We start from the raw sequence: 13,301 nt of genomic DNA, 5'->3' as shown, positions 1-13,301 counted from the left end.
CCAGGGTACTTTGCCACAAATCTTTGAACCACTAGATTCATGACATGTGCCATGCAGGGTATGTGTGTCAGCTTCCCCATATGCAAAGCGGCAAGCAGATTGCTGCCGTTGTCGCACACCACGTTGCCTATCTCCAGGTGGTGCGGGGTCAGCCACTCATCCACCTGTTTCTTAAGAGCAGCCAGGAGAGCTGCTCCAGTGTGACTCTCCGCTTTGAGACAAGCCATGTCTAAGATGGCGTGACACCGTCGTACCTGGCATGCAGCATAGGCCCTGCGGAGCTGGGGCTGTGTAGCTGGAGAGGAGAACTGCCACTCAGCCAAGGAGGAGGAGGAGGACAGCGAAGAGCATGTAGCAGGAGGAGAGGAGGTGGCAGGAGGCCTGCCTGCAAGCCGTGGAGGTGTCACAATTTGGTCCGCCGCTTTCTGCTTGCCATCGTTCACCACCAGGTTCACCCAATGGGCTGTGTAGGTAATGTAGCGGCCCTGCCCGTGCTTGGCAGACCAGCCATCCGTGGTCAGGTGTACCCTTGACCCAACGCTCTTCGCAAGAGATGACACCACTTGCCTCTCAACTTCACGGTGCAGTTGGGGTATGGCCTTTCTCGAAAAATAAGTGCGGCCTGGCATCTTCCACTGCGGTGTTCCGATGGCCACAAATTTACGGAAGGCCTCAGAGTCCACCAGCCGGTATGGTAACAGCTGGCGAGCTAACAGTTCCGCCACGCCAGCTGTCAGACGCCGGGCAAGGAGGTGACTGGCCAAAAGTGGCTTCTTCCGCTCAAACATTTCCTTCACGGACACCTGACTGCTGCTGTGGGCAGAGGAGCAGGAACCGCTCAAGGGCAGAGGCGGAGTGGAGGAGGGTGCCTGTGAAGGTGCAAAGGAGAAAGCGGCAGAAGCAGATGATGTACCTGAAGGAGGAAGAGGAGAAGGAGGGTGACTTTTCTTTTGTGTGCTGCTGCTGCTTTTGCTCAGGTGGCCATCCCATTGCTGTTTGTGCCTTTTCTCCAGGTGCCTTCGTAAGGCACTTGTCCCTACGTGAGTGTTGGCCTTTCCACGGCTCAATTTTTGTTGGCAGAGCGAACAGATGGCTTTGGTCCGATCTGAGGCACACACATTAAAAAATTTCCACACCGCTGAGCCACCCTGGGATGTGGGCACTATGGGGACCTCAGCAGCTGATGCTGAAGGGCAAGTTGGCTGGCTGTACATAGGTGGCGATACATGGTGCCGGACTCTGCCACCAGCTGTTTCTGACGAAGAGCTGCCCCAGCTTCTTTCAGCAACTTCTCTCCTCCTACTACTCTCTGACTCCCCCTCTGAACTGTCCCCCTCTTCATCTCCTCTATTGGGAACATACAGAGGATCCCTATTACCGTCATCATCGTAGTCATCCTGCCCAGCTTCGCTTGCCTCAGACAAATCCAAACTTGCACCATCAGTAGGTCCTTCATCCTCCTGACACGTTACATCCATAGTGTTGCCGCGTAACTCAGACATATTAGCTGGTGAAAATTCATCTGGCTGTAACAACAATGGCTGTGCATCAGTGATTTCAACACTAAATAATTCTTGCGAAGTGTCAAATGCAGCGGAAGTGGTGCTAGTAGTAGCGCTGGTGGCTGAGCAAGATGAGGTGTTCTGTGTCGCTAAATACTCAACCACGTCCTGACAATCTTGGGAGGTGATGGGACGTGCCTTCTTCCGAGCACTGTACTGTGGGCCAGGTCCACACGAAATTACATTTACACGACCTCGCGCAGACCTGCCGGGTGGCCTTCCTCTGCCTCTGCCACTACCTCTTCCTCTTCCTCTACCTGTTTTGTCCATATTGGGTATGCACGGAGTGGTATATCACACTGCGTGCACTCACGTAGGTAGGTGGGTTCACTTAACTGCACAGGTATGCGCACTGATGCGGTGGGTTCACTGAACAGAACAGGTATACAGTGGCGGGTTCACAGAACAGGTATGCAGTGGCAGGATCACTGAAAACAATAGGTATGCAGTGGCGTGTTCACTAAACAGGTATACAGTGGCGGGTCCACTGAACAGAACAGGTATACAGTGGCGGGTTCACAGAACAGGTATACGGTGGCGGGTCCACTGAACAGAACAGGTATACAGTGGCGGGTCCACTGAACAGAACAGGTATACAGTGGCGGGTCCACTGAACAGAACAGGTATACAGTGGCGGGTCCACTGAACAGAACAGGTATACAGTGGCGGGTTCACAGAACAGGTATACAGTGGCGGGTCCACTGAACAGAACAGGTATACAGTGGCGGGTTCACAGAACAGGTATACAGTGGCGGGTCCACTGAACAGAACAGGTATACAGTGGCGGGTCCACTGAACAGAACAGGTATACAGTGGCGGGTCCACTGAACAGAACAGGTATACAGTGGCGGGTCCACTGAACAGAACAGGTATACAGTGGCGGGTTCACAGAACAGGTATGCAGTGGCAGGATCACTGAACACAATAGGTATGCAGTGGCGTGTTCACTAAACAGGTATACAGTGGCGGGTCCACTGAACAGAACAGGTATACAGTGGCGGGTTCACAGAACAGGTATACAGTGGCGGGTCCACTGAACAGAACAGGTATACAGTGGCGGGTCCACTGAACAGAACAGGTATACAGTGGCGGGTCCACTGAACAGAACAGGTATACAGTGGCGGGTCCACTGAACAGAACAGGTATACAGTGGCGGGTTCACAGAACAGGTATACAGTGGCGGGTCCACTGAACAGAACAGGTATACAGTGGCGGGTTCACAGAACAGGTATGCAGTGGCAGGATCACTGAACACAATAGGTATGCAGTGGCGTGTTCACTAAACAGGTATACAGTGGCGGGTCCACTGAACAGAACAGGTATACAGTGGCGGGTCCACTGAACAGAACAGGTATACAGTGGCGGGTCCACTGAACAGAACAGGTATACAGTGGCGGGTTCACAGAACAGGTATACAGTGGCGGGTCCACTGAACAGAACAGGTATACAGTGGCGGGTTCACAGAACAGGTATGCAGTGGCAGGATCACTGAACACAATAGGTATGCAGTGGCGTGTTCACTAAGCAGGTATACAGTGGCGGGTCCACTGAACAGAACAGGTATACAGTGGCGGGTTCACTGAACAGGTATACAGTGGCGGGTCCACTGAACAGAACAGGTATACAGTGGCGGGTTCACAGAACAGGTATGCAGTGGCAGGATCACTGAACAGGTATGCAGTGGCAGGATCACTGAACAGGTATGGAGTGGCAGGATTACAGTACAGGTATGCAGTGGGCTGAGGGCTCACTGAACAGAACAGGTATGCAGTGGCAGGATCACTGAACAGGTATGCAGTGGCAGGATCACAGTACAGGTATGCAGTGGGCTGAGGGCTCACTGAACAGAACAGGTATGCAGTGGCAGGATCACTGAACAGGTATGGAGTGGCAGGATCACAGTACAGGTATGCAGTGGGCTGAGGGCTCACTGAACAGAATAGGTATGCAGTGGCAGGATCACTGAACAGGTATGCAGTGGCAGGATCACTGAACAGGTATGCAGTGGCAGGATCACAGTACAGGTATGCAGTGGCAGGATCACAGTACAGGTATGCAGTGGGCTGAGGGCTCACTGAACAGAACAGGTATGCAGCCAGGAAGAAGTTAAGCCTAACTAATCTTTCCCTATATGAGAGACTGCAGCAGCTCGCCCTACTCTCACTAATGCAGGCACACGAGTGGCCGTAATGGCCGCCGCTGCCTGCCTTATATAAGGGGGGGTGGGGCTCCAGGGGCTAGTGTAGCCTAATTGGCTACACTGGGCCTGCTGACTGTGATGTAGAGGGTCAAAGTTGACCCTCAGTGCATTATGGGGCGAACCGAACTTCTTCCGCAAAAGGTTCGCGTGCGGTACCCGCACGCGAACCACCTACGTTCGCGCGAACCACGTTCGCCGGCGAACCGTTCGGCCCAACTCTACCCCCAATAGACTTTCCCCCTTGGGACTCTTTTTCCCTTAGGTGGTCAGTCATTCTGGAAGTCCACATCGGTGGACTCTGACCGTTTGGTCACAAACTGTGCCTTTGGAAGTTTGTCCTTACTGGACATAAACTTCACTGTTTGACTTGTTATTGTTTAATTTTAATTTTATTTCTTTATTAGGATAGGAGACACAGGGTGAGACAAGTTAGAGGGAGTGCTCATAGGTAAAACCGGATGCCTCTGTGCACATCCCTCGGTCTAATTCTGATATTTCTCATTTGTTTGTTTTTCTTTATTTGTTTTAGGTCCTGCACACTGTTCTGTCCATTAACTGCTTTCCCTTTCCTCAGAGTCGAGATGTCTGAATGCTCTGGAAGGATCAGCTTCTATGGTAGTATTCAATACTGTTGTTTCCATTTGTCTGTTACAGGAAGTTGCTGTTTCATAGTTACTTCACAGCATAAATTGAATTGTTATGAGTGATTGCACACTTTTGTCCCTGAATGTTAGAGGTTTAAATTATTTTAGGAAAAGATATCTTTTACATAAATTAGCTAAAGAAAAAAATCCAGATATAATATGCTTACAAGAGACCCATCTCACAAAAATCTCAGCAGCTAGACTGAAAATTCTTAATTATTCAAAAGTATTTCACTCAACATTCAGGGACAAAAAGAGAGCGGGAGTGTGCATAGCAATTAAGGATACTCTGGGCCTGGGGGTGGAGGAATCATATTGTAGTGAGGACGGTAGATTGGTGATGATCTCTGGAACCATTAATTCACAAATTTTTACATTTGCCAATATATATGCCCCTAATACATACCAAGTTAAATTTCTCAATAAAGCATTCCAAAAAATACTAAAATTCAAAAAAGGAAATTTATTTATAGTAGGAGACATGAATGCCATAGCAGACCCCTTATTAGACTCCACTTCCCAAACAAGAAAAAGAGCCCAATCAATCTTAACACCCTCATTAATAAAAAATGAATTATTTGATACTTGGAGATGCATTCACCCAAAAGAAAAAGGATATAGTTACTACTCACCAATCTACCAGTCCTTCACTAGGATAGATCATTGTTTGACTGATAGATTCTCTCTACCACTGGTCTCAGAGGTTGAAATTGGCACCAGAATATGGTCAGATCACTCCCCTCTCATAGTAAAATTTCAATCATTGGATACTTCCCCTAAACAGTTCAATTGGAAACTGAACAAATTTATTATCAATTCTGAACACACCCTTCCTGCTATTAAAAAAGATTTACTTGAGTATTTCCACTTTAACAATACCAGTGTGACCTCTAGAATCTCTTTATGGAATGCTCATAAGGCTTTCATGAGAGGAACACTTATGAAGCAAGGAGCTATACAAAAAAGGAAAATTAGAGAAAAAACTGATTCCTTACTGGGCAAAATCAGAGTATTAGAAGTGGAAATATTCAACAAACATAAAAAGAATCTGATTGGAGAACTGGAAGAGAGGAGACAGGAATTGGCAGAGTGCATGTACTACGAATATGACAAATGGCAGACTAGGCTCAGGGAGAACTGGTACCATGGAGGAAACAAAGCCGGAAAATTAATGGCATGTAAAATTAAAGGCCAAAGAATATATCATAGAATACTTAAAATAAAACACCCCCTTACCAAAACTGAAGTACACCACCCCAAAGACATAGTGGAAGCATTAGCTAAATATTATGAAGGCCTATATAATTTAGAAACAGACCCCAATACTCCATCCCCATCCCTACAAAACATAGATAAATATTTAGGAAAAATAGATCTCCCTTCACTCTCAGACTTTGAAAAAAAACATTTATCTGTCCCCTTCTCCCAAGCAGAGGTAGTAAATGTAATCAACAATTTGAAAAATGACAAAGCCCCAGGCCCAGATGGATATATAAATGAATATTATAAAAAAAATTGTTACTATACTATCCAAACCACTTTCTGAAATGTTTAATGAAGTAGCCTCCCAACGTAAATTTCCTAAGGAATCATTATCAGCCTTTATATCAACCATCCCTAAAGAAGATAAAAACCCAGCAGACCCCAGTAGTTATAGACCTATCTCACTTTTGAATACAGATGTTAAAATTTATGCCCGTATTATTGCAAACAGATTATCCCCCTTAATGCCCCAACTCATTAATTCAGACCAAGTAGGATTCACAAAAGGAAGATCTACAAGTGATGGTACAAGGAAAGCCTTGGCCATACTCCATCAGATTAAACTCTGTCGGACGCCCACTCTCCTTGTCTCTTTAGACGCGGAGAAGGCGTTCGACAGGGTTAATTGGCTATATATGTCTAGAGTACTCACTAAATTTGGGATTCCAGATTTCCTCCATGGTGCCATTCTAGCATTATACACCTGTCCTTCTGCTAGAGTTGCCTCCTCTGGTTCTGTCTCCTCAACCTTTACTATTATCAATGGTACCCGCCAGGGCTGTCCTCCCTCTCCATTGATTTTTAATTTAACATTAGAACCCCTTGCCCAAAAAATTAGGAACAACCCCGAAATATATGGTATTAAAATTGGTAGCTACTCCACAAAATTAGGCCTATATGCAGATGATGTCATATTATTTATTCAAAAACCCTTGGTATCACTGCCTAATGCTACTAAAGAACTTGAGGAATTTTCCACAGTGTCATATTATAAACTTAATGATCAGAAGACGGTCATTCTCCCCTTCTTCATACCAGCCAAAGTCAAAGAAACTTTAAAGCAGTCCTGCCAGTACACTTGGAATGAGAAATCCATTAAATATCTAGGAATCCAATTAACCCCAACCATACCACAAATTTATAGAGAAAATTATGATCCCTGGTTATCCAAAATTAAAAATAAATTAGAATCCCTTGCAAAAGTAGAATTCTCATGGTTAGGTAGAATTGCAGCATTCAAGATGATGATCCTTCCCCAGCTTCTTTACCTGTTCCGGAATCTCCCAATAAGAGTACCTCAAAAGTTCTTTATGAGCTTACAAAAACAAATTAATCAATACTTTCTCAACAACAGAAGAGCCAGGTTCTCCAATAAAATCTTAACAACTCATGTCTCAAATATGGGACTGGGAGCCCCCAATATAGAACTGTATTATAAGGCCACAATTCTGGATCAATCGAGGTCAATCTGGACAAAAGATACCACCAAACAATGGTATGTAATTGAAGAAGAACAACTACCATCTAAACCATTTAGAGAGTTCTTGGAATCCAGATTGACCTGGAAAATTCAACAACACATCCAGAATCCTGTCACCGCCAACTCTCTCAGACTATGGAAAGAGTTGATCAATCTGAGTAAAAATGAGGTTTTGGCGGTGACGATACCCACTTATTTAAACACATTATATGCTGTCATTAAGAACTTAGAATTGGAGACCTGGCTAGAACATGGAATAAAATCTATAGAGGACCTGTTGGGAGATTCTGGAATCAGACCCTTTGATGATATAGTAGCAACTTATGGAATCCCAACATTAGAAAAACCCAAATATGACAGAATAGCCAGATTCATTAATAAACATCCATACCTTCCTATATCCCTTGAGCCAAGAATCATAAAACTTACCTTATCAGAAAATACCCACTTAAAAGGAACATCGGTTATCTATAGAACATTATTAGAGCTAAAAGAGAATTTCCCTAAATGGCAATTAAATAAATGGCAGGACTGGCTGGGAGAAGAAATTGGTGTGGAGGAGTGGGAGAGGTCTGTCAAGGCCTTTAAAAAGGCCTCTCACTGTGTAGGACATCACGAGAGCTTACTGAAGAGCATCTGGCGGTGGTACCAAACCCCAGAAAAAATTAGCAAATTCGATACCCAAGCATCCCCCTTGTGTTGGAGAGGATGCAACCTGGTGGGTACCATGGAACATATCTTATGGGACTGCCCCAAACTGCAAGGATTATGGAAAGACATAGAGATCTTTCTCCAACAGCTCCCAATGTCCTTGCAAACAATCCCTCCTGGCCTTTCTGTATTAAATTTGGGTGCACACAACTTCCCCCCCCCCCCCCCCAGGAGAGATTGATAGTATCCCATGTCTTTGCAGTGGTAAGGAATATGTTGGCCTTAAATTGGAGAACTCCTTATATTCCAAAATTGGATGAAATCCTGAGAAGGGTAGAATCCAACCTCTTAGCTGAAAATGCTTGGGCTATAAGATGTGGCAGTGTCAATTCATTTCTTATGAAAGCTAATCTCTGGCCTTTGGTATTCCCAGGTTCAGAAATATCAGATTTTTGAATTAGACCACTTTAAACATTGGTGGATCGGAATGGGGGTGTTTGGTATGATCCTATCAGCATTCCTGAAGCGTTGGACATCTTATGACTCTGAAATTCAGTAATTAAAACTTGTGGAAAAGAGCAGTGTGCAGGTAGATTAGGTAGATTAGGTAGTTAGGTTAGGATAGGATAGTATAGTTGTTTTTAGGTTATTTCATCATTTATCAACAATTTGAAGTCCTAATAAGTAAGTGGACATGGAAAGTCAGACTCTAAAAATTATTGATTTTGGTGTGCAGGCAGGGTGGAAACCATGTGTATAGGCCTCACTCCCTGGGATCTATGTAGAGGCCACCCCTCATTTCCCAGGTTTAGAGAGTCCTCCTTATTACAGAATTCAACTCAACCACCTTACCATGCACATCAGAATGGGAGAAGCTTCCCAGTAATATCCCTTTCTCTGACTATTATATGTCAAATATATATTTGGCATTATAATGCTTACTTATAATTTGACAGGTATATGCCCCAATAGCCCCCTAGCCAGTTTGGTTAGGCTATTTTTGTTTCCATTTATTAATTCATACCAGTGTATTTATAGCATTAGTTTTAACAAACTTATAATTATTAACAGATTTCTTAACAAATTTATATCTTACGCGTTTTTCGCATAATTTAAGTGTATTCATGTATTTACGCATCGTTGATCTATGTTTCCACCATCCTAAGGTAAGAACCTACTTATTTGAGTCTTCTGAGTTAATTCCCCAAAAATTCGGTAAATTTGGGCAAATTTGAGAAAAACGTGCAAAAAACGCGTTTTGCCGCTTTTAGGCGTTTTTGTGGCGGTTTTGCGGCTTTTTGCCGCTAAAAAACCGCTACTAAACCGCTTTCATGAAAATACGCGTATACGCATAGAAATACAAATTTACGCATGCTAGACATGTTTATACGCATCAAAATGCGTATATTTATACGCGTCAAGCCGCATAAAAATTACGCATCTATACATATATTGACCGCAATCCCAAATTTATAAACGTATAATACAGAAAAGTATGCCTTGAGAATATTACGCGTTATTTACGCGGTTATTTACAAAGAAAACATAATACTTTCAATTACTAACTCAGAATCTGTTCTTCTTTTTCCTCAACTTTTACCAACTAAGATGCTATATTTACAAAAAGTATATACATGAGATTTGTTTGTACTATTTTTGTTGATCTTTTTTCATACAATTTTATCGTCCTATAATTATCACTGTTTTTGTAATACTTTATACACAGGTATTTTATATTATGCTATTGTTACTTTACCTGTCTGTTTACTGTATTGTTATATTCTGTAAAATTTCAATAAAAAACTATTATTGGTTTAACATAGAAAATGTACCGTTGGCTCTAGATTCTAATTTATCACTCCGATTTGCAAGCGGATTTCACTGAAGCTGTAACTTTCATCCCAGAACATAGTTTAGGGGCCATTACCTCTACAACTATAGTCATTTTTCTTTCGATTGCAAACGTAACCAGTTTTTCAATGGTGTAATGGTTTAACATAGAAAACGTACCGTTGGCTCTAGATTCTAATCTATCACTCCGATTTGCAAACGGATTTCACTGAAGCTGTATTTTTCATCCCAGAACATAGTTTAGGGGCCATTACCTCTTCAACTATAGTCATTTTTCTTTCGATTGCAAACGTAACCAGTTTTTCAATGGTGTAATGGTTTAACATAGAAAACGTACCGTTGGCTCTAGATTCTAAACTATCACTTTGATTTGCAAACGGATTTCACTGAAGCTGTAACTTTCATCCCAGAACATAGTTTAGGGGCCATTACCTCTTCAACTATAGTCATTTTTCTTTCGATTGCAAACGTAACCAGTTTTTCAATGGTGTAATGGTTTAACATAGAAAACGTACCGTTGGCTCTAGATTCTAATCTATCACTCCGATTTGCAAACGGATTTCACTGCAGCTGTAACTTTCATCCCAGAACATAGTTTAGGGGCCATTACCTCTTCAACTATAGTCATTTTTCTTTCGATTGCAAACGTAACCAGTTTTTCAATGGTGTAATGGTTTAACATAGAAAACGTACCGTTGGCTCTAGATTCTAATCTATCACCCCGATTTGCAAACGGATTTCACTGAAGCTGTATTTTTCATCCCAGAACATAGTTTAGGGGCCATTACCTCTTCAACTATAGTCATTTTTCTTTCGATTGCAAACGTAACCAGTTTTTCAATGGTGTAATGGTTTAACATAGAAAACGTACCGTTGGCTCTAGATTCTAATCTATCACTCCGATTTGCAAACGGATTTCACTGAAGCTGTAACTTTCATCCCAGAACATAGTTTAGGGGCCATTACCTCTTCAACTATAGTCATTTTTCTTTCGATTGCAAACGTAACCAGTTTTTCAATGGTGTAATGGTTTAACATAGAAAACGTACCGTTGGCTCTAGATTCTAATCTATCACTCCGATTTGCAAACGGATTTCACTGAAGCTGTATTTTTCATCCCAGAACATAGTTTAGGGGCCATTACCTCTTCAACTATAGTCATTTTTCTTTCGATTGCAAACGTAACCAGTTTTTCAATGGTGTAATGGTTTAACATAGAAAACGTACCGTTGGCTCTAGATTCTAATCTATCACTCCGATTTGCAAACGGATTTCACTGAAGCTGTATTTTTCATCCCAGAACATAGTTTAGGGGCCATTACCTCTTCAACTATAGTCATTTTTCTTTCGATTGCAAACGTAACCAGTTTTTCAATGGTGTAATGGTTTAACATAGAAAACGTACCGTTGGCTCTAGATTCTAATCTATCACTCCGATTTGCAAACGGATTTCACTGAAGCTGTAACTTTCATCCCAGAACATAGTTTAGGGGCCATTACCTCTTCAACTATAGTCATTTTTCTTTCGATTGCAAACGTAACCAGTTTTTCAATGGTGTAATGGTTTAACATAGAAAACGTACCGTTGGCTCTAGATTCTAATCTATCACTCCGATTTGCAAACGGATTTCACTGAAGCTGTATTTTTCATCCCAGAACATAGTTTAGGGGCCATTACCTCTTCAACTATAGTCATTTTTCTTTCGATTGCAAACGTAACCAGTTTTTCAATGGTGTAATGGTTTAACATAGAGAACGTACCGTTGGCTCTAGATTCTAATCTATCACTCCGATTTGCAAACGGATTTCACTGAAACTGTATTTTTCATCCCAGAACATAGTTTAGGGGCCATTACCTCTTCAACTATAGTCATTTTTCTTTCGATTGCAAACGTAACCAGTTTTTCAATGGTGTAATGGTTTAACATAGAAAACGTACCGTTGGCTCTAGATTCTAATCTATCACTCCGATTTGCAAACGGATTTCACTGAAACTGTATTTTTCATCCCAGAACATAGTTTAGGGGCCATTACCTCTTCAACTATAGTCATTTTTCTTTCGATTGCAAACGTAACCAGTTTTTCAATGGTGTAATGGTTTAACATAGAAAACTTACCGTTGGCTCTAGATTCTAATCTATCACTCCGATTTGCAAACGGATTTCACTGAAGCTGTAACTTTCATCCCAGAACATAGTTTAGGGGCCATTACCTCTTCAACTATAGTCATTTTTCTTTCGATTTGCAAACGTAACCAGTTTTTCAATGGTGTAATGGTTTAACATAGAAAACTTACCGTTGGCTCTAGATTCTAATCTATCACTCCGATTTGCAAACGGATTTCACTGAAGCTGTATTTTTCATCCCAGAACATAGTATAGGGGCCATTACCTCTTCAACTATAGTCATTTTTCTTTCGATTGCAAACGTAACCAGTTTTTCAATGGTGTAATGGTTTAACATAGAAAACGTACCGTTGGCTCTAGATTCTAATCTATCACTCCAATTTGCAAACGGATTTCACTGAAGCTGTAACTTTCATCCCAGAACATAGTTTAGGGGCCATTACCTCTTCAACTATAGTCATTTTTCTTTCGATTGCAAACGTAACCAGTTTTTCAATGGTGTAATGGTTTAACATAGAAAACGTACCGTTGGCTCTAGATTCTAATCTATCACTCCGATTTGCAAACAGATTTCACTGAAGCTGTATTTTTCATCCCAGAACATAGTTTAGGGGCCATTACCTCTTCAACTATAGTCATTTTTCTTTCGATTGCAAACGTAACCAGTTTTTCAATGGTGTAATGGTTTAACATAGAAAACGTACCGTTGGCTCTAGATTCTAATCTATCACTCCGATTTGCAAACGGATTTTACTGAAACTGTATTTTTCATCCCAGAACATAGTTTAGGGGCCATTACCTCTTCAACTATAGTCATTTTTCTTTCGATTGCAAACGTAACCAGTTTTTCAATGGTGTAATGGTTTAACATAGAAAACGTACCGTTGGCTCTAGATTCTAATCTATCACTCCAATTTGCAAACGGATTTCACTGAAGCTGTAACTTTCATCCCAGAACATAGTTTAGGGGCCATTACCTCTTCAACTATAGTCATTTTTCTTTCGATTGCAAACGTAACCAGTTTTTCAATGGTGTAATGGTTTAACATAGAAAACGTACCGTTGGCTCTAGATTCTAATCTATCACTCCGATTTGCAAACAGATTTCACTGAAGCTGTATTTTTCATCCCAGAACATAGTTTAGGGGCCATTACCTCTTCAACTATAGTCATTTTTCTTTCGATTGCAAACGTAACCAGTTTTTCAATGGTGTAATGGTTTAACATAGAAAACGTACCGTTGGCTCTAGATTCTAATCTATCACTCCGATTTGCAAACGGATTTTACTGAAACTGTATTTTTCATCCCAGAACATAGTTTAGGGGCCATTACCTCTTCAACTATAGTCATTTTTCTTTCGATTGCAAACGTAACCAGTTTTTCAATGGTGTAATGGTTTAACATAGAAAACGTACCGTTGGCTCTAGATTCTAATCTATCACTCCGATTTGCAAACGGATTTCACTGAAACTGTATTTTTCATCCCAGAACATAGTTTAGGGGCCATTACCTCTTCAACTATA

The sequence above is a fragment of the Hyperolius riggenbachi genome, chromosome 8, assembly GCF_040937935.1.
Source record: "Hyperolius riggenbachi isolate aHypRig1 chromosome 8, aHypRig1.pri, whole genome shotgun sequence".
Taxonomy (NCBI): domain Eukaryota; kingdom Metazoa; phylum Chordata; class Amphibia; order Anura; family Hyperoliidae; genus Hyperolius; species Hyperolius riggenbachi.
Note: the sequence above shows the minus strand (reverse complement) of the source record.